This window comes from Corythoichthys intestinalis, chromosome 15 (genome assembly GCF_030265065.1).
Source record: "Corythoichthys intestinalis isolate RoL2023-P3 chromosome 15, ASM3026506v1, whole genome shotgun sequence".
NCBI lineage: Eukaryota > Metazoa > Chordata > Actinopteri > Syngnathiformes > Syngnathidae > Corythoichthys > Corythoichthys intestinalis.
This window is the reverse complement of record NC_080409.1, coordinates 30,071,477-30,089,919: the sequence shown is the minus strand read 5'-3', so window position 1 is coordinate 30,089,919 and position 18,443 is coordinate 30,071,477. Positions and strand designations below refer to the sequence as shown.

Here is an 18,443-nt window from a genome sequence, read left to right as displayed (position 1 = left end):
TTTTCCTTCTGTGACAAAATAAGATATCTTAGTTTGTGGTCCAAGTCGCTCTAGTTGTTGCTCCCAATCAAAAGTTCATTCGCCTCCTCCCTGTCAAAATGGATGAGACGTCTTGTTCTGTCAATGGTAGCTAATGAGTTAAATGACTATGGGTAAAAAATGTCACAATTCGTGCATGAAAGGGTAAAAATACACTACCCCTCTTCCCCTCTCTACGGCGGGGGACCCTGCCCTGCCCTGCCCTGGTCTTGGTGGGCCGCTTGGGGCCCCGTGGTGTGCCGTGCCGGCTGTGGCTGTGGCTCGTGGCCCGGGTGGGCGGACGGCGTTTGGTACGGGCGTGGGGTTGGTGGTGCGTCCCGTCTTACCATCCCTGAAGACCGGTTGATGGATGTGCGGGTGGCCCAGGGGACCACCCTGGATTCCAGGGGGGGGTGAGAGCTCCTTTGCTGGGCTGCGGGAGGAAGGATAGGCTGTGCTGCCCGACCAGCCCTCCCTCCCCGGGCTGACTGTGTGAGGGCTATGGCCCTGTGTCGGTGCCTGCGTGGCGTCTCCGCTCGTCTGCGTAGCTGTTGCGTGCCCGCTGGGGCTCGCGTGTGGCTGGATGTGATTGGGCGCGCTCGGGTGGGGGGTCATGGGGCAGTGGGGCGGTTCCGGGTCAGTCGCCAACGGGTTTACACTCACAAGGGAGTCACACGGTTACTGGGTTCTAGATCACAAGAGCTGATTTGTGTACACTCTACCCCTGTCAATCACTTAGCTTATAGACTCCACTACCCCCTTCTCCCTCTTTCCCTGGTCAACAGGCCCCCCACATGGTGTCAACCGGAAATACATTTAGCTGACGATAGCACCAACATATTAGTTGTTAGTGTAGTGGCGTTCAATGTATTTCTTGTTGTTGTTTGTGTTTCTTTTCTTTCTTCTCTTGTGTTTCTTTTCTTCTGTTCCCCTATAACCCCTTCCTGTTCGCTGCTTTGTCATAATAAACGATGTATGTTGAATGATCACAGTGGGAGTATGTCTGACTCTCAATGTAAAACATTAAAATTGTTCAGACTATTCAGGCACTTAGACTTCCATTCTCCGTGTCAAACAGCTGAACAGGACAGGTTTTAAAAAAAAAGCAGCCGATTAATTCCCGGGTTACAGCGGGAAGGCCGATGACGTAAATATCATGGCGGGCCGATTGTCATTTCCTCTTCCTATGCAGTAAGACGAAAAGTGGTAGACATCACAGTTATCAACATGGCAAACTGGAAAGTTGGCAAACTTAAACTAGAAACACAACGAAATTGAATTGCCACTGGATCTTGGAGCCAAGGAAGAGACAGTCAATCAACCATCTTTGGAAATGTTTGGTTTATTTTGTTGCCGATGCCGACCAAAAATGACGTTATGTCTGAGTTATAAAATCCTGCCCCCCGCACAGAGAGCACCAAGTCGCCAACACGGGAAAAGTCAAAGTGTCCTATCCGGGTAATTCCTTGTACATCTCCACATGTCTGAAAGCCCTGACAAAGGTAAATCATCTTACACAGGAATTTAGCAGGCTATAACTCACATAAGTTAAATGGACAATGACTAACAAACTGCATAGAATTTGTTGAAACCAACTCCAATGACTAATTAAACCCCCACTAATTTGAAGATTAAGCCTAATTCTGAAAAAAAATCTGAACTTCCCCTGTAGGTAATAGTAGCACCACGCAAAGCATTCTGGGTTAAGGATATGTGAGAAGGTTGAGAAAGCTCTTAAGCCTAGTTGACTTTAGCACACGGCATGGTTGCGAATAAACATTGTGCTTATATGCTGATTTATTGAGATTATTTTTTTGTGAAGTGGTTGTATATTGATAACATAAACAGAGAATTTACTTGAAATCTCATCTTTCCAACATTAGCTATTCTGAGTGACCCTCTTGAAGGCGAAAAATGGTTTAGTCCATCAACACCAACCAGTCTATTTATGCTTTTTTAAATATAGGCCATTGACGGCGATGGATGTCCAAGTTATTAAAATGGGGCCGAATGTCCATGTTTCAGTGCCATTCAGTTAAAAATATGAATAACTGAGCTATGAAGAGTTAGTAGCTGGGGTCTTCTATCCCTTTATTATTTTTTGTGTTTTCTTTTTGTTCCTTGACCAGTATCAGGCATTCACATCCAGCACTTCACCCTTTTGAGCTCCCGTCAACCCCCCACCCCTCGAGAGCACATTTACAGCCCTTCAGTCGGCCTAACTGCCCGGACGTTAATTTGTGTTTGACTCCGCTCACGCTCGAGAGGCCTTCAATGGGACTTCCTTTTGTGACAGGCGCACTGCAGAGAATGGGCAGAAAATGGTGCACCCAGTGTATGTGTGCGCTTACTTAATGCTCCACTAAAGGTCATTGATGAAACACAAAGGGGAAGGCAAGGAAGCAATTACAAACTGCCGAAAAGATTGTGATCCTCTTGAATAAAGAGGGAGTCATGATTTTAGCTTATTTTCCAAGGGGATCCTATAAGTATTGTGAGTTATTACAAGCGTAGGCGCTAGGAGGCAAGGCAAATTGATTAGTATAGCACAATTTAATTCAAGGTCATTCAAAGAGCTTTTATAGCACTTGAAAATCAGCAAGACACAATTGAGAAATAGAAATAAAAACACAAAATGATACATAAAAGTCACATAAAAGTCGATCATTAAAGCCCCGCTGAATTGTGGTTGAATGACATGGACTCGCGGAGACGAGAGCAGAGCTGGAGTGCCCGTGGGGAGGAGGGAAGGGAGTTGTGACGCCGTTGCAAACGCGATGCTAGATGGCTTCAATAATGCCTTACTGTAGCCGATAGCCCACAAACCATGCCCACATGGCACATGATGCTACGGTAGATATCACATGTACATAGAACTAGAGGTGAAATGACAGACACGGCGGTTTTAACACATGTATAGAGAGCTAGATGCGAAATGATAGACTCGCCAGCGTTAGTAAACAGCCGCCATCTTAAAGCAGTATACTTCTCAGGAAGGCTCTCTTGTAGAGAACCTACCTAGCGAACCTAAGTAACTTTTTATCTAAAATACTCCTAAATCGGCAAAATCTTGACTTGAATCTAACTTTAAATGATGAAACAGTTTTATAACTTTCATATGTCGAAAGTAGACAGATGGAAACTAACGCAATAACGGGACAAATTTTAACAACTTTATGGTTGATTCACAACATTTAAAGACCAAACATAGCAAATGTTACAAGGTTGTTTTTTTGTTTTGTTTTTGGAATTAAAAAAAAACATGAAAGGTAACACCAGTTACTTTGCTAAGTAACTAATTACTCATACATTCAAGTAACTGAGTTACTAACTCATTTACTTTTGGGAGAAGTAATTTGTAACTGTAATTACTTTTTTAATTAAAGTAAGATTAACAACACTGGTTAACTGACACTGCAATGACACAGACACTAACCGGGTCGCGTCCTAGTATAATGTCCATGATCTACCTGGGACACAGCATGTGTCAAAGCAGCCCTATAAATCATGGTGAGCTGATAGTCATTTCCTCTTTCTTCGCAGTAAAGCGAAAAGCGGTAAGCATCGCAATTATCAACATGGCAAAATGAAAAGATGGCAAAATTAAACCGGAAACATAACAAAATAAATTGCTAATGGATCTTAGAGGCGAGGAAGAGAGTCCATCGTACATCTTTGGAAATGTGTGGTTTATTTTGTTGCCGATGCTGACCAAAAATGAACTAATGTCCCGATAATAAAATCCCGCCCCGGGCATTCCCCGCTCAGAGAGCGCCGAGTCGCCAACATTGGAAGGGTCTGAAAGTGTCCAACCCAGGTATGTCTGAAACCCATACCACTGCAATAATCAAATTTACAAAAAAAAATTTTTTTTTTTTTAAATAAATGTCTTGTTTGGACACGCCCCTAATTCTGACTACAATTTTTTCTAGAAGCAAGCCCCCCCCCCCTCCCCCATCCAGACTTTATTTTCCCCCTATCATTAGGTGCCATTGAAAACGCTAGACGTTCAATCCATTTTAGCTGGGAGAGGTTGGCAGCAATCATGCTGCCAAGCCTCCCAGTTTAAATGAATTGGACATCATTGTCAATGGCAGGCAATTTACTTTTCAAATGTTAAGGTTTCTTTTTCACATTTTAAAAAAAAGTCAAATATATTATTTCTTTTATGCTCTATTTATTTAAAATGTTTATTTTTTTTATTTTCATTAAAAACAAAAAAGTAAAAAACTATTAAATTGAAATTCATTAAATTCATTATAAATGCTATTTTATTTATTTCACACTGATTTTGTGGCTTAAGTTTTTATGTAGTTCCTCTATGTAACGCGAGAGGGAAGCAAAGTACCAACTGCCATACAAAAAAATGCTTGCGCTTGAATTCTATTTAGCTGTTATTTAATGAACAATTTTAACCCTTTCGGGGACGGTCACTACAGTGGACAGCTGCTCAAAAGATCATACAGAGATTTGCCTTTAATAGGGCAAGTGAGTATTTTTGGTCATTAAAAAAAGTTAAACAATTAGGAAAATATTAATTAAGGATTGTATTTTTATTTCATTACAATTAGAACGTTAATAAAAGTTAAATTCCTGTAATTATAAATGAATATAAAATACACGGTGGTTTGGGGCCCAAGTAACACTAAAGTTGCTATTTTTTGTTTCATAGCATTTAACTCATTGCACGCCTTTGACCACAATAGACGTCCAATTTATTTAAATCGGGGAGATTAGCATTGAACGTAATAGGCAGAGGTGGGTAGGGTACCCCAAAAAATTTATTCAAGAAAAAGTAGCGTTACTTCAAAATAATACACTCAAGTGAAAGTAGTCATTCAGAAAAGTCACACAAGTCAAGTACAAGTGTTCGGTAAAACGAATACTCAAGTAATGAGTGCTTACAATGTCTGATTTATTTTGATTCAGCACAACCTCTATATAAACTTTTTTTTATTATAGTAAAATAACCTATTACATGACCATATCAGGCCAGAAAATACAATAAATTATCGAATTCCGACTAGAAAAAGCTACAGAAATGAAACATTACCTGTCCGAGTGCCCCCTTGTGGAGAAACAATTTCCTACCATGAAATGAAAACGATCAAATATCTCCAGTTTTCTGTGGTCTCTCTGTGCCAAATAAAAACTGGGAGAGCGTTTGAAATGTGCACTTTCGTGGAATGTTAACAGCAGTGCTCTATGTGAAATTATTTTTTAGGGCGCTTTGAAGATGCCATGTGACTCAACATGCCGGCATGATCATACGACTAACTTTATGATTGGTCATGTGACTTTTGCAACCGATGATTGGTGTAATGGAGTCATGTCATTATTGTTGCGACCTCTCATTGGTTAAACTGATAGACACTGTGACAAAAATAAAGAAGGGAAAAATGTAAGGAATCTAGTGTACCCCAAAGCAATGGAGTAAAAGTAAAAAGTATGACGTGGTAAAACTATTATTAGAAGTACATTTTTCTCAAAAATTTACTCAAGTAAATGTAACCGTACAAATGTAATGTGTTACTACCAACCTCTGGGAAAAGTTTATATAATATAATAACAGTTCATGTAGATGACCTTTGCTGATTAAAAATATACCATTGTTTTAAAGCTAAATCAGACATTATAAGCAGTTACCGTAATTTTCGGCCTATAAGACGCATTTGACTATAGGCCACCACCCACCAAATTTGACACGAAAACGGCATTTGTTAATAGATAATTTTGTATATGGGTCAGAAGTGGGGTCTTCCTGGGTATTCTACCATAGAGTCCCTTTTCATTCAGGCGCCGACGGATAATACGGGTTGACACTGTTGTACCCTCAGACTGCAGGACAGCATGAACATGTTTGGATGTTAGTCAGGGTTCTTTATCCACCATCCGCACAATCTTTTGTTGAAATCTTTCGTCAATGTTTCTTTTCCGTCCACATCTAGGGAGGTTAGCCACAGTGCTTTACACTTATTGATGACTTTGCGCACGGTAGACATAGGAACATTCAGGTCTTTGGAGATGGACTTGTAGACCTGAGATTGCCCATGCTTCCTCACAATTTTGCTTGTCAAGTCCCCAGACAGTTCTTTGGTCTTCTTTTTTTTCTCTCCATACTCAATGTGGTACACACAAGGACACAGGACAGCATTTGAGTCAACTTTAATCCATTTTAACTGGCTGCAAGTGTGATTTAATGATTGCCACCACGTTATGTGCCACAGGTAAGTAACGGGTACTGTTAATTACACTAATTAGAAAATCCATATGATTTTTCAAAGGGTGACAATACTTTTGTCTGGCCCATTTTTTTTTTTAGTTTTGTGTAGAATAATAATGATTTATATATTTTTTCCTCATTCTATTTTCTGTTTTTTCATTGCAAGCAAAATAAATGAAGACATTACTACCAAAGCATTTGTAATTGCTATCATTTTCTGGGAGAAATTGAGAATTATCTGACAGAATTGCAGGGGTGGTAATCAAGGGCGTAGGTTTGGTCTCAACGTTGGTAGGGACGATTTAACAGCATAACCTACATGCCCACTTTTTGCTGGGGACGGGACATTAATAAGAACAAACAGATTGGGTGAACGGGAGTCAGGCTAAATAGGCTAAAAATAAATCTGTATTGACTTATACTTTAATGTGTAGTGGTTCAGGTGATAAACCGTTCGATTCAGACCTTTCTTTGAAAAAACTACTAAAACGTTTTAAAAACTTCTAGAATAAATGTCTGGATTTTCTTCGCAAATTTATATGGCAATATGTGAACATAAATTATATAAACATAAACCGTGTTAATCATCTCTTAACTATCCAGGAATGCCAAAAATTAACATTTGTCTTAACACCACTGAACATTGTGTGTCTAAATAAAGAAATAAAAAATAACTGAAAAAAATTCGTAGTCAGGGATCAACAACAAAAAAAGTTTAGTAAGTGTAATAAATGTGAACAGATTCCTAATTGTATTTTGCAGGGTAGCAAATTCTCACAGTTTAATCTTAACTCTGTAGTTGGACTTTTAGTAGCAAAATTAGGAGTGTGTTCCCCACCTCTACAACATTGATTTCTTTTTACATTACTTACATTGGCTGCTACTGGTAGTGGTTGAAAAAAAATTCGAAGGGGGCGGAGGAGGTGGCATGTTGTCGACATGTTGCATTTTTGTGAGAGATGTGAGTGTGTGTGTTGGGGGATGGGGGGTCAAGTCATCAGCCAATCAAACGTGCATTTGAGGGAAAAAAAATGTACTGGCACATTCAGCAAGTCAAAAGATGTAAATGTAAGTCTGAACATAATGCAAATCACTTAATAATGTTGGGGTCAATTCTATTCTTACAACATTTAGGAAGACATTCTAAATTACCTATATAACTAAAGTCATATATAGTGGGGCAAATAAGTATTTAGTCAGACACTAATGTGCAAGTTCTCCCACTTGAAAATATTAGAGAGGCCTGTAATTGTCAACATTGGTAAACCTCAACCATGAGAGTCAGAATGTGGGGAAAAAAAACAGAAAATTACATTGTTTGATTTTTAAATAATTTATTTGCAAATCATGGTGGAAAATAAGTATTTGGTCAGTACCAAAAGTTCATCTCAATACCTTGTTATGTACCCTTTGTTGGCAATAACGAATGCCAAACGTTTTCTGTAACTCTTCACAAGCTTTTCTTACACTGTTGCTGGTATTTTGGCCCATTCCTCCATGCAGATCTCCTCTAGAGCAATGATGTTTTGGGGCTGTCGTTGGGCAACACGGACTTTCAACTCCCTCCACAGATTTTGTATGGGGTTGAGATCTGGAGACTGGCTAGGCCACTCCAGGACCTTGAAATGCTTCTTATGAAGCCACTCCTTTGTTGCCCTGGCTGTGTGTTTGGGATCATTGTCATGCTGAAAGACCCAGCCACGTCTCATCTTCAATGCCCTTGCTGATGGAAGGAGATTTTCGCTAAAAATCTCTCGATACATGGCACCATTCATTCTTTCCTTTACACAGATCAGTCGTCCTGGTCCCATTGCATAAAAACAGCCTCAAAGCATGATGTTTCAAGCCCCATGCTTCACAGTGGGTATGGTTTTCTTCGGACGCAATTCAGTATTCTTTCTCCTCCAAACACGAGAACCTGTGTTTTTACCCAAAATTTCTATTTTGGTTTGATCTGACCATAACACATTCTCCCAGTCCTCTTCTGGATCATCCAAATGCTCTCTAGCGAACCGCAGACGGGCCTGGACGTGTACTGGCTTCAGCAGGGGGACACATCTGGCAGTGCAGGACTTGAGTGCCTGGCAGGGCGATTTGGGTTTCTGATAGTAGCCTTTTTTTCTGTGGTCCCAGCTCTCTGTAGGTCATTCACTAGGTCCCCTCGTGTGGTTCTGGGATTTTTGCTCACCGTTCTTGTTATCATTTTGACGCCACGGGGTGAGATCTTGCATGGAGCCCCAGATCGAGGGAGATTATTAGTGGTCTTGTATGTCTTCCATTTTCTAATAATTGGACCCACAGTTGATTTCTTTACACCAAGCGTTTTACCTATTGCAGATTCATTCTTCCCAGCCTGGTGCAGGTCTACAATTTTGTCTCTGGTGTCCTTCGACAGCTCTTTGGTCTTGGCCATAGTGGAGTTTGGTGTGTGACTGACTGAGGTTGTGGACAGGTGTCTTTTATACCGATGAGTTAAAACAGGTGCCATTAATACAGGTAATGAGTGGAGCCTCGTTAGACCTCATTAGAAGAAGTTAGACCTCTTTGACAGCCAGAAATTTTGCTTGTTTGTAGGTGACCAAATACTTATTTTCCACTCTAATTTGTAAATAAATTCTTCAAAAATCAAATAATGTGATTTTCTGTTTTAAGGTTAAAGTTTACCCATGTTGACAATTACAGGCCTCTCTAATCTTTTCAAGTAGGAGAACTTGCACAATTGGTGGTTGACTAAATACTTATTTGCCTCACTGTATAAAGTTGTGGTCAAAACTTTACATACACTTGTGAAGAACATAATGTCATGGCTCTCTTGAGTTTCCAGTTATTTCTACAACTCTGATTTTTCTTGACTGTGGATACTGACACCTGTGTTCCAGCAGCCTCTAATTCTTGGCAGATCTGCTTTTTGGTGATTCTCGGTTGAATCTTCGCCCTCCTGACCAATTTTCTCTCAGCAGCAGGTGATAGCTTGCGTTTTCTCCCTGATCGTGGCAGTGACAAAACAGTGCCATGCACTTTATACTTACAAACAATTGTTTGCACTGTTGCTCTTGGGACCTGCAGCTGCTTTGAAATGGCTCCAAGTGACTTTCCTGACTTGTTCAAGTCAATGATTCGCTGTTTCAGATCCTTGTATGTATATTTTTGACCCAGCAGATTTCATCACTTTTTCTGTTAACCCATAATAAAGTCATAAAAGAACCAAACTTCATGAATGTTTTTTGTGACAAAGAAGTATCTGTTCTAATCGCTCTATCGGAGAAAAATCAGAGTTGTAGAAATAACTGGAAACTCAAGTGAGCCATGACATTATGTTCTTCACAAGTGTATGTAAACTTTTGACCACAACTGTATATAATGCAAATAAGGTTGCTTAAAAGTTGGTAGGGACAATTTGAGCATCCTGAAATGTTGGTAGTGTTATGTCCCTACCGTCCCTATGCAAACCTACACCCTTGGTGCTAATACCTTTGGCCAGCACTGTAAACTGCGCTGGACTATATAATTCAGTAATTTTTAGGATGATTATTTATACTCGGGCAATAATATTTTGAAGTAACACTACTCTTACATGAGAACAATTTGTGTCTACTCTACTCTACCCACCTCTGCAAGGAAGTGAAGCACAAGAGAAAGGAGGACGTGCAGTGCAGCCCCTCCCACGTCAGAGTGGGAGAGGCAAAGCGAGATGAAGCGAGTGAGTGAGTGAGAGAGAGAGCGAGAAAGTAAGAGAGAGGGGGAGTCAACCGGGACGACGATGAGCTCGACGTGAAGCGCGTTCACGATGCTCTAATTAAAAAAAAAAAAGCCAGACCATCCCTGCCTCTTCTCAACCTTTTTATTTTTGAAAGCATCAGACTTGTTTTTTGCTCCTCTTTTTACTGTTAGTGACAACGAGGAGGAGGAGAAGACGACGTCTACACGCAGGTACGACCATCACACATCATTTGTCATGTTCTGAAGCCATGTTGGAGCGAGAAGAAGCTCGGATTTCTTGGAAGGTGGGGGTGGTCTGCTAAAATAATGATACCGCTGTGAGATGGCGCTCCTCCGGTATTTATGAATGAGCGCTGTAATGGCGCCTCCTCGCATCCTTCCCTCCTTCCTTGCTGCCTTCCTTCTTTGTCATCGTGACGCATGAATCTGCTCCGGTGATGATGACTATGGTTGGGACGATGTTGATGATGATAGTGGCGGTGGTGATAGTGCAGGGTTAATCCTTCCATCTGGATGTTATTGCAGCCTGCCTTTTATTTATAGCAAGACGTATTGTAAAATTGCAGATCCTATTGGTATTACCCTAGACTAAAAATATAGGAATGGTAATGATAAGACCCGTCATTTTCGAACTATAAGCCGCTACTTGGAACCCTGCGGTTTATAGTCCAGTGAAGTTTATATGTGGATTTATACAGGCTAATGAGTTGCATGTTTTTTTGGTGTGAATACATTTGCAAATTATAATCCAGTGCGTTTCATATATGAACATAAATCTGGTGCACTTTATAGGCCAAGAATGTTTTGTACTGTTTTATATTATTATAGTAAAAACGTAGCGTCACTTAGTGTTCTGAATTCCTTCGCAGAAAATGATTTTCCGTCCTGCGGGCTTTAAAAAAAAAAAAAGATTTTCATTTATTATTATTATTTTTTTAAGTTCTGACACTAATTTATAGCTTTATTATGATATATATTTAAATAATTATATTTTCATTAATACATTTATTAATACAATGTTACTCAGAACTAATAAAATCAAAATGAGTTATTAAAAAAAAACAACAAAAAAAAAACCGAAATATATCTGGTTATGGCCCCAGTAACATTCCGAAGTTGTTTTTCTTTTCATAATTTCATAGTATTCAATTAGTTGCATGCCACTAACAGACGTCCATTTCATTTAAACTATGAGGACTGGCTGCGAATGACTCTCATAAACGGCGCACATTAAGTGACATCAATGGCAGCTATGAGTTCAATAAGTGCCTTATAAAGGGTTAATTTACTCATTCTTTTATAATTTTTTCAGTTATAAGAGTTACTTTCATAGATTTTTTCATTTATTCCATAGATTTTCTAAATAGGGTTTTGACAAGATTCTGAAAATGATTCTCATTGTTCAAAACCAAGATATTACGTATTCAGTTCCATATTTGTGTTTATGCTCAAGATAACACAAGACTGAAGGATGGGATTATCAAATTTGCATGATGTTTGCAATGTGAAACAGCGAGGTGATAAAAATCTTTGGACCATGAGGTCAAAGGTCACAGTGTTCTGAAAGGGAAATTTGTGATCATTTGATAACGGATTAACCTATTTTACTCAAATTTGAAATTTGCCATGTAGGTGATATGATGAGAACAGACAGGGTCAAAGGTCACAGAGGTCAGAAATATGGAAATGCTTTGAATTTGGGCCCTGTGTCGAAAGTTTAGACCCCTGTCCCATATGAATGTAATAAAACATTGAAGAAAAACAAATTATATTTTGTGCAAGAAAGTGTTAATAATCAGACACTTCTGTTTTGGTGCTATTTTGGCCTATCCCGGGAGAATGTTTCTCGTGACGTCTTTGAGACTTTTTTTTTTTTTTTTTAAAGCCCGCACTCACCCCATGCATCACGTGCCATTCAGAGCAGGATTCCCTCTCTTTGTTTGCCATCTGCGCCGCATTCGGCCTTGGCTGGAGCGGAATTAGCGAGAAAAAAGCCAGAGTGCGCCTCCCATCTGTCACTGCGGGCAGATGTGTCACGTGGAGGCGCCCTGAGAGGAAATACAGTTCAATTGGATAAAAAAATGAAGTGCTGTGCATCCGGAAAGTATTCCCAGTGGCAGAGCTGGCCCAGCCTATACGCAGACTATGCAGCTGCTTAGGGCCCCTGGCCACTAGAGGGCCCCCAATCTGGCAATTGTTTAATTTATATTCTATTTTGTTTACTACAGTTCGCTTTATTCGACTTTTGTGAGTTTTGATACTTGATTACAAGCCCAAAAAAATAAAAGTTCTTCCTTAACTTCTTTCTTTCCTCTTTTAGAAAAAGGTTTGGCGCTATGTACTGTAAGTACTGACAGTCATTTGGGGGTGAGAAGTTTGAAGTATGCAGTTCAACAAAATCTGATTAATATACAAAATATGGACGTGTGGGTTGGATTGCATTTATGGGTTTCACAGTACACTGTGACGAAATGGTGGGCCAAAAATATGGGCCCCTTTGCATTATTTTGCTTAGGGCCCCCAAATGGCCTGGACCGGCCCTGCCCAGTGGTTCATATTTGGATTTAAAGGAATGGCTCCAACTATATGGAAAATGAATATTTTTGAAACGGTGAACCCCCCTAAATTTTTTTGTATACAATCCAATAAAATCAAGAGTGATGGAAGAAAAATATTTTATTCATAGTCACTGAAACCTTAAGACATGTCAATTAAAGCAACCGTTGGTAACTTTTCAATCTTTATAAAATATTTTTATAACATTTGTGATAATATGTCGACTGAAAACTAGGAGAATGACACCTCTTTTATATCTTGAGGAGGTGTTTATTGCTTTCACAGGCACTAATTAACTTTGAGGGGGGTGGCAGGAACCCTGCCACACAAAAAAACTACAAATGTGCTGACTGCTTTATGGCATACGTCACTTCCCCCTTTCCCCATTCATTATAAAGACAGAAGTCGACGCGAACGCTTTCTCGCGAATTCTGGAAAGACGGCAGAGCAATAATACACAAAAAGTTTTGTCTGGGGAGGAAAAAAAATGTAGGCTACCAAGATATGCAGAATAAACATTGGCCCAGCTTTCCCTCGCTGGCGTGACCCACCCCTCAACCGAACTCATCAGCGCTGACAAGTTCGGGTGGGGGGTTAGCCACACCGTTGCTAACCGTCAAATGGTATTGTTTAGCCACAATGGAATTCATTACCTTATTACTACTCATCCTTCAAACAGCCGCTGGAAACAGAAATGTTGTTTAATCCATCTGCATTGATTGATGATCCATGGATTGATTATGATTGATTTATGATTTTATGACACTGCGGATGTGTGCTGGTCCTCATGGTAAATGAAGCACTTGTTTTCACTCAGAGGAAACGCAGTCTTCCTTACGGCAAAACACGGCTTTTGTCCACTGGCGTCGCTATAATTGAAATCTGAAATTGCATAATTAAAATGGCTTTTTCCTGCATTAATGCAAATCTGCTGTTGACCACTGTTGAAAAAAAAAAAACGTGAATATGTGTGTATTGGCAGACATGAGCAAGTGGCAGCACTGTGAATAAGAGCAAGTAAACAGTGTGCCATTTTAGTAACCATGGTGAAATCAAGATAAAATTCACAGTATCGCAGCTCAGATGAATCAATGTGGAATCTCAACAGCAGATTTCAAGAATGCATTCGTACAGGAGGACGCCATTTAAAGATTGTTATTTATTCATTCATTCATTTTCCGAGCAGCTTATCCTCACTAGGGTCACGGGGGTGCTGGAGCCAATCCCAGTCACAGTGGTATGAAAAAATATCTAAATCTTTCGGAATTTCTCACATTCTGCATAAACTCACAATCAAATGTGATCTGATCTTCGTCAAAATCACACAGATGAAAAAACAGTGTCTGCTCTAACGAAAACCACCCAAACGTTTATAGGTTTGGGTGACTGACACTGTATTTTCATCTGTGTGATTTTGACAAAGATCAGATCACATTTTATGGTGATTTTATGCAGAAATGTGACAAACTCCAAAAGGTTCAGATTCTTTTCATACCTCTGTAACTATGGGCAGTAGGCGGGGTACAGCCAATCGCTGGGCACTAGGAGACAGAGCCATTCGTGCACACACTCATACCTAGTGCCAATTTAGAGAGTTCGATCAGCCTACTGTACATGTTTTTGAGATGTGGGGGGGAAACCAGAGTACCCGGATTAAACCTTCACAAAACATACAAACTCGGACATGCTAACCACTCTGCCACTGTACCCAGGGCCCAGGCCATTTGTGGGCCCTAAGCAAAATAATGCCAAGGGGCCCATATTTTTGGCCTACCATTTAGTCACAGTCTACTGTGAAACTCATACATGCAATCCAACACAAACATCCATATTTTGTACATTAATCATATTTTGTTGCACTGCATACTTCCAACTTCTCACCCCAAATTACATGTAATGACAAGAAAATAGATGTTTGCATGGATAATCGGCAATGCACGCCACATTATTCACGATGCTCTATTAACAACGTATAAAATGAGGTTGCCAGATTGGGGGCCCCCTTGTGGTCAGGGGCCCTAAGCAGCTGCATAGTCTGTGTATAGGCTGGGCCGGCCTTGACTGTACCGATTGATAGTTATCTTAAAAAAAAAAAAAATCCCATACTTAATTGTTAAATGCCATGTTTTAAGGTTTCAGTTACCATTCGTAAAATATTTTTCTTCAATCACTCTTGGTTTTATTGGGTTTTTAAAAAGTTCCCATTTTTTTGGTCACCCTGTATGTAAAATTTTGAACCAAATTAAATGTGCATTTAAAATACCGTATTTTTCTGTAAGTCGCATCTGAGCATAAGTCGCACCAGCCCAAAATTGCACAATGAAGAGGAGAAAAGTCACACTGGGGTATAAGTTCCATATTTTGGGGGCAATTTTTTAATTGATCAGAAACCAAGAACAAAAGTAATAACAAAAGGCTAAATAGGTATATGTTAACGTAACGTGAAAAGTCTTTAATAGATAACTATAGTTTAAGACACACGATATAAAAACACTGTCGGCGGTCGGAGTGGAAAAAATATTAGTATATATTAGTCACATTTGAGTATAAGTCGCAGGCCCAGTCATATCCATTTGACTGGGAGGGGCGAATGAATGAACATTCATTCATCTCCTCCTACTAAAAACTGATCGGACGTCCAGCTCGGTCAAAGGCAGCCAGTCGAGTACATGAGGATTTAAAAAAAAAAAAAAAAAAAGTGATTAGTTCATAAAAGGGGTAAACAACTATCCAATTAAATGAATGTATTTGTAAAAAAAAAAAAAAAAAAAAAAAAAAAAAAAAACATTAAAATTGAGCCATCATAAAACAAACACAAAAAAAGGATCCCGTAACCGATGTATTGTTTGTGACCCACAGGCCATGCTTTGCCCACCCCTGCTGCGCGTGTGAAAATTGATCTTTCCAGACTGTCTTGTATGAAGAAAAAAATGAAAAACCTGCGAAACACGGATGATTGTGCCGTATTAGTGACCGGGTGATCCGGCGCGGCTGTTTACTGTAGTGAGCTGTGGTATTAGCAGCTTCTTAACGAGAGACGGGTCAGGCTAATGCGTGGCGCTAATACACATGCTACACGCTAATTACACCACCGCACTCTCACGTGCGGTCACGTCCGTCGTATTCTGACTCCGACAGACAATGAGGGCTTGATTTTTGCCTGTGTTTTTGTATTTTAACCCTTTCATGCATGAATTACGAGTTTTTTTTTCTTAAATGTTTTTATTACATTCGTATAAGCCTTTGCTTATCAAAATATTTTCTGTTACGCCCCCCCAGGAATTAGTAAACGTTCGTGCCCCCCAACTCTCTGCCACCACTGTAAATACTATCATTTATCTATAAAACTATTATAAGTACACCTCGCATAACATTTTGTCTTACAACTTACAATTAAGCATAACTTTATTAATTTTGATTTTCGTTGTAACAGAAAAGACTTAAAGTGCGTCAATTTGCCTGAATAAAAAAAGCAACATAAACATGTCATCAATATGAACCCGAGAGGAACATTAATGAGCAGCAGAAGCAAAAAGGACAGGAAAGATGGGATGAGACAGACAGAACATACTAAAGATGCCTCTAGAAAATACTTAAATGTAGTAATATCAAATAAGGGTGGTTTAAATATGCTTAGTGATCAACAATCTGCTTTAAAGCTACCACAAGAAAACACAAAGCTGAAAAGTATGAGAGGGAAACACATGCAAAATATATTTTGAGGCAATGAAAAGGTAATAAAAACACAATAAAAACACAAATAATGAGTACTTGCTGCTTTAAACGATGTGCATGTGTTGGACGTCTCGCCGCGGAGGAAGGAATTCCAGAACACCGATAGTGTTCGTGACAGTGACAATCTATGTCAGGGGTCATGAATTAAAAATCCTCTGGGTCCAAAATTTAAAAATTACAACAATCTCGGGTCCGGAAATATTTTTAATGCTTCTTTTTTTCCCAAAAATACAAACGTATCTTTACGTGGCCATGCTGATAATTACAACATTCAAAATTGTAACTAATATATAAAAGGTGCATAAAACTAAAAAAGTGCTTCAACGGAATCATTAAATAGCAACATAAGAGCATGTTCAAGACTTTTCTTTTTTTTTTTTAAATTGTAGATGCTGACAGGGGGACTTGCTTTATTTTTTTGAGCGACCTCTTCTTTTTGCTTTCCATGAAGCAAAGTTTCAGCAACTGCGCTCATACAATCTTTGACAATCGGTGCGTCAATGAAAGACTTTTTTGTTTTGACCCAATATCCACGCTATTCTGAGGGAGCATTCATTTGCGCGTTGCTGTGCAGTGAATGAATGAACCATGAGCATTGAGGTGCGATCATATTAAGCCCTTAATTCTGCTATTTTTGAGAACGGATGGCAGAGTTCATAGGGAAACTTTGCGAAAAAGCTGCTTGCTTCATCTCATAGTGCCTTTTCAAATTGCTGCTCTTTACAAGCGCTACCATCTCTGAACAGATAAGCCATAACGGTCTTGTGCTGCCGCCAGGTAAAATGAACAAAAATGTGTTGGTCCACTCCTCCTTAAACACTGTTTTCTGTATCAATCTTGCGTAGTTTTGAGCACGCCATTTGCCGTACCTTTTTCGCCTCTTCCTCCAACTTCATTCGGCTCAGTATTTGGCTGTCACTCCGCGGAGTCTGGAAAGCGAGTGTGAGGGGCCGTTTACATGGAGACTCTCCGAGAACACGAAAAATTTAAAATTGGCATTTACATTTGCGTCTCCATTTGAACAATGTCGCAATTCCGCATGAAAATGATGTAGTATTCATGCCAAGGCCTAGGGGGCAGTGCAGATTTACAGGGCGACAGAGAATGATGCACTTTGACCCCATCAAACTCCCTCAGCCCGGAAAAAAATATGCCCGCCCACTCGAAGCAATGGCATTTTTCTTTTGTTCAAAAAGGCACAAAAATTGAAACATTCAACATATTTAATTCAAAAATAATATTAAAACAGTAAATTAAAGCTGACATTCCGCCATATTTGCTGTTTTTAATGTTTAGTAACACCGCTGGGCACACCCAAAATGACGTGTACGAGTGCTGATGTTAATGTCGCAGTCTCATGTCGCGGGAGCCTTTAATATGCATGCCGAGGAAGCCCCCCTCAATTCCCGGCAATCGGATTCTTCCACTTTGGAGGCAGGATTCAGAATTTTTCGTTTTCACCTTCTGTCTTCGCCGACACCATATGCACGCGAAGCAAGTCCGCTACTCAGTCATTGCGTCTTTGTGTCGCAGAGTCGCCATGTAAACTGCCCATGAGACGTGCTGTTCTAAAAATAACTTTCAAATGTTTCACTCCCATTGGCTGGCTCACGCGCGTCACCGCTAAGGCTTTTGTTTGTTGCCCACCTCTGCTCTGCAAACCCGCAGACAAAAAGGATTTTTGTTGTTGCAACGTGTATTAGTCGCGACAGCTTGAGATCCGGTCCAGACGGCTTGGGGGTCCGGAACCGGACCGAGGTCCACGGTTCTGTGACCTCTGATCTATGTCATCACCCCGAGCCTCCATTGCGCATGGCTCCCTCCGAAGGTCAAACATGTACTAAATATTATAGATTTTTATATCAATGGCAATATTTAAGGTGTTTATAATAACATATATTGGTAAAAGTGAGTAAGTGTGGTTTATTAGAGCTCATAAGTCTCTAAGTCCGAGGCTCGCTTTAACCAAAATTGTGTTGAACTGAGATTATGAACACGTTTTTGAATATTATAAACAATTGTGTACAACCCTTACATTTCTGCAGGAATCTAATTATATCTTTTCACGGGACCACACTGAGGATATGACTCTTACACAAGTAAAAGTAGTCCGTATACAGTTTGTATAGCAAAATATTTTTTTTTGTTCCTTCAAAATAACTCAAAATGCAGCCAATATTAATAGCACAAG

General features: G+C 39.8%; 1 protein-coding gene across 1 annotated transcript in view; it reads left to right on the top strand.

Moving 5' to 3' along the window:
* The first annotated feature begins 9,963 nt into the window (after positions 1-9,963).
* The window catches only part of diras1b (DIRAS family, GTP-binding RAS-like 1b), a 47,082-nt gene continuing 38,602 nt past the window's right edge, over positions 9,964-18,443 (top strand). Inside the window, exon 1 of the mRNA XM_057859113.1 lies at positions 9,964-10,171. The gene's annotated coding sequence lies outside the window, so the exon portion shown is untranslated. The remainder of the gene's footprint in view (positions 10,172-18,443) is intronic.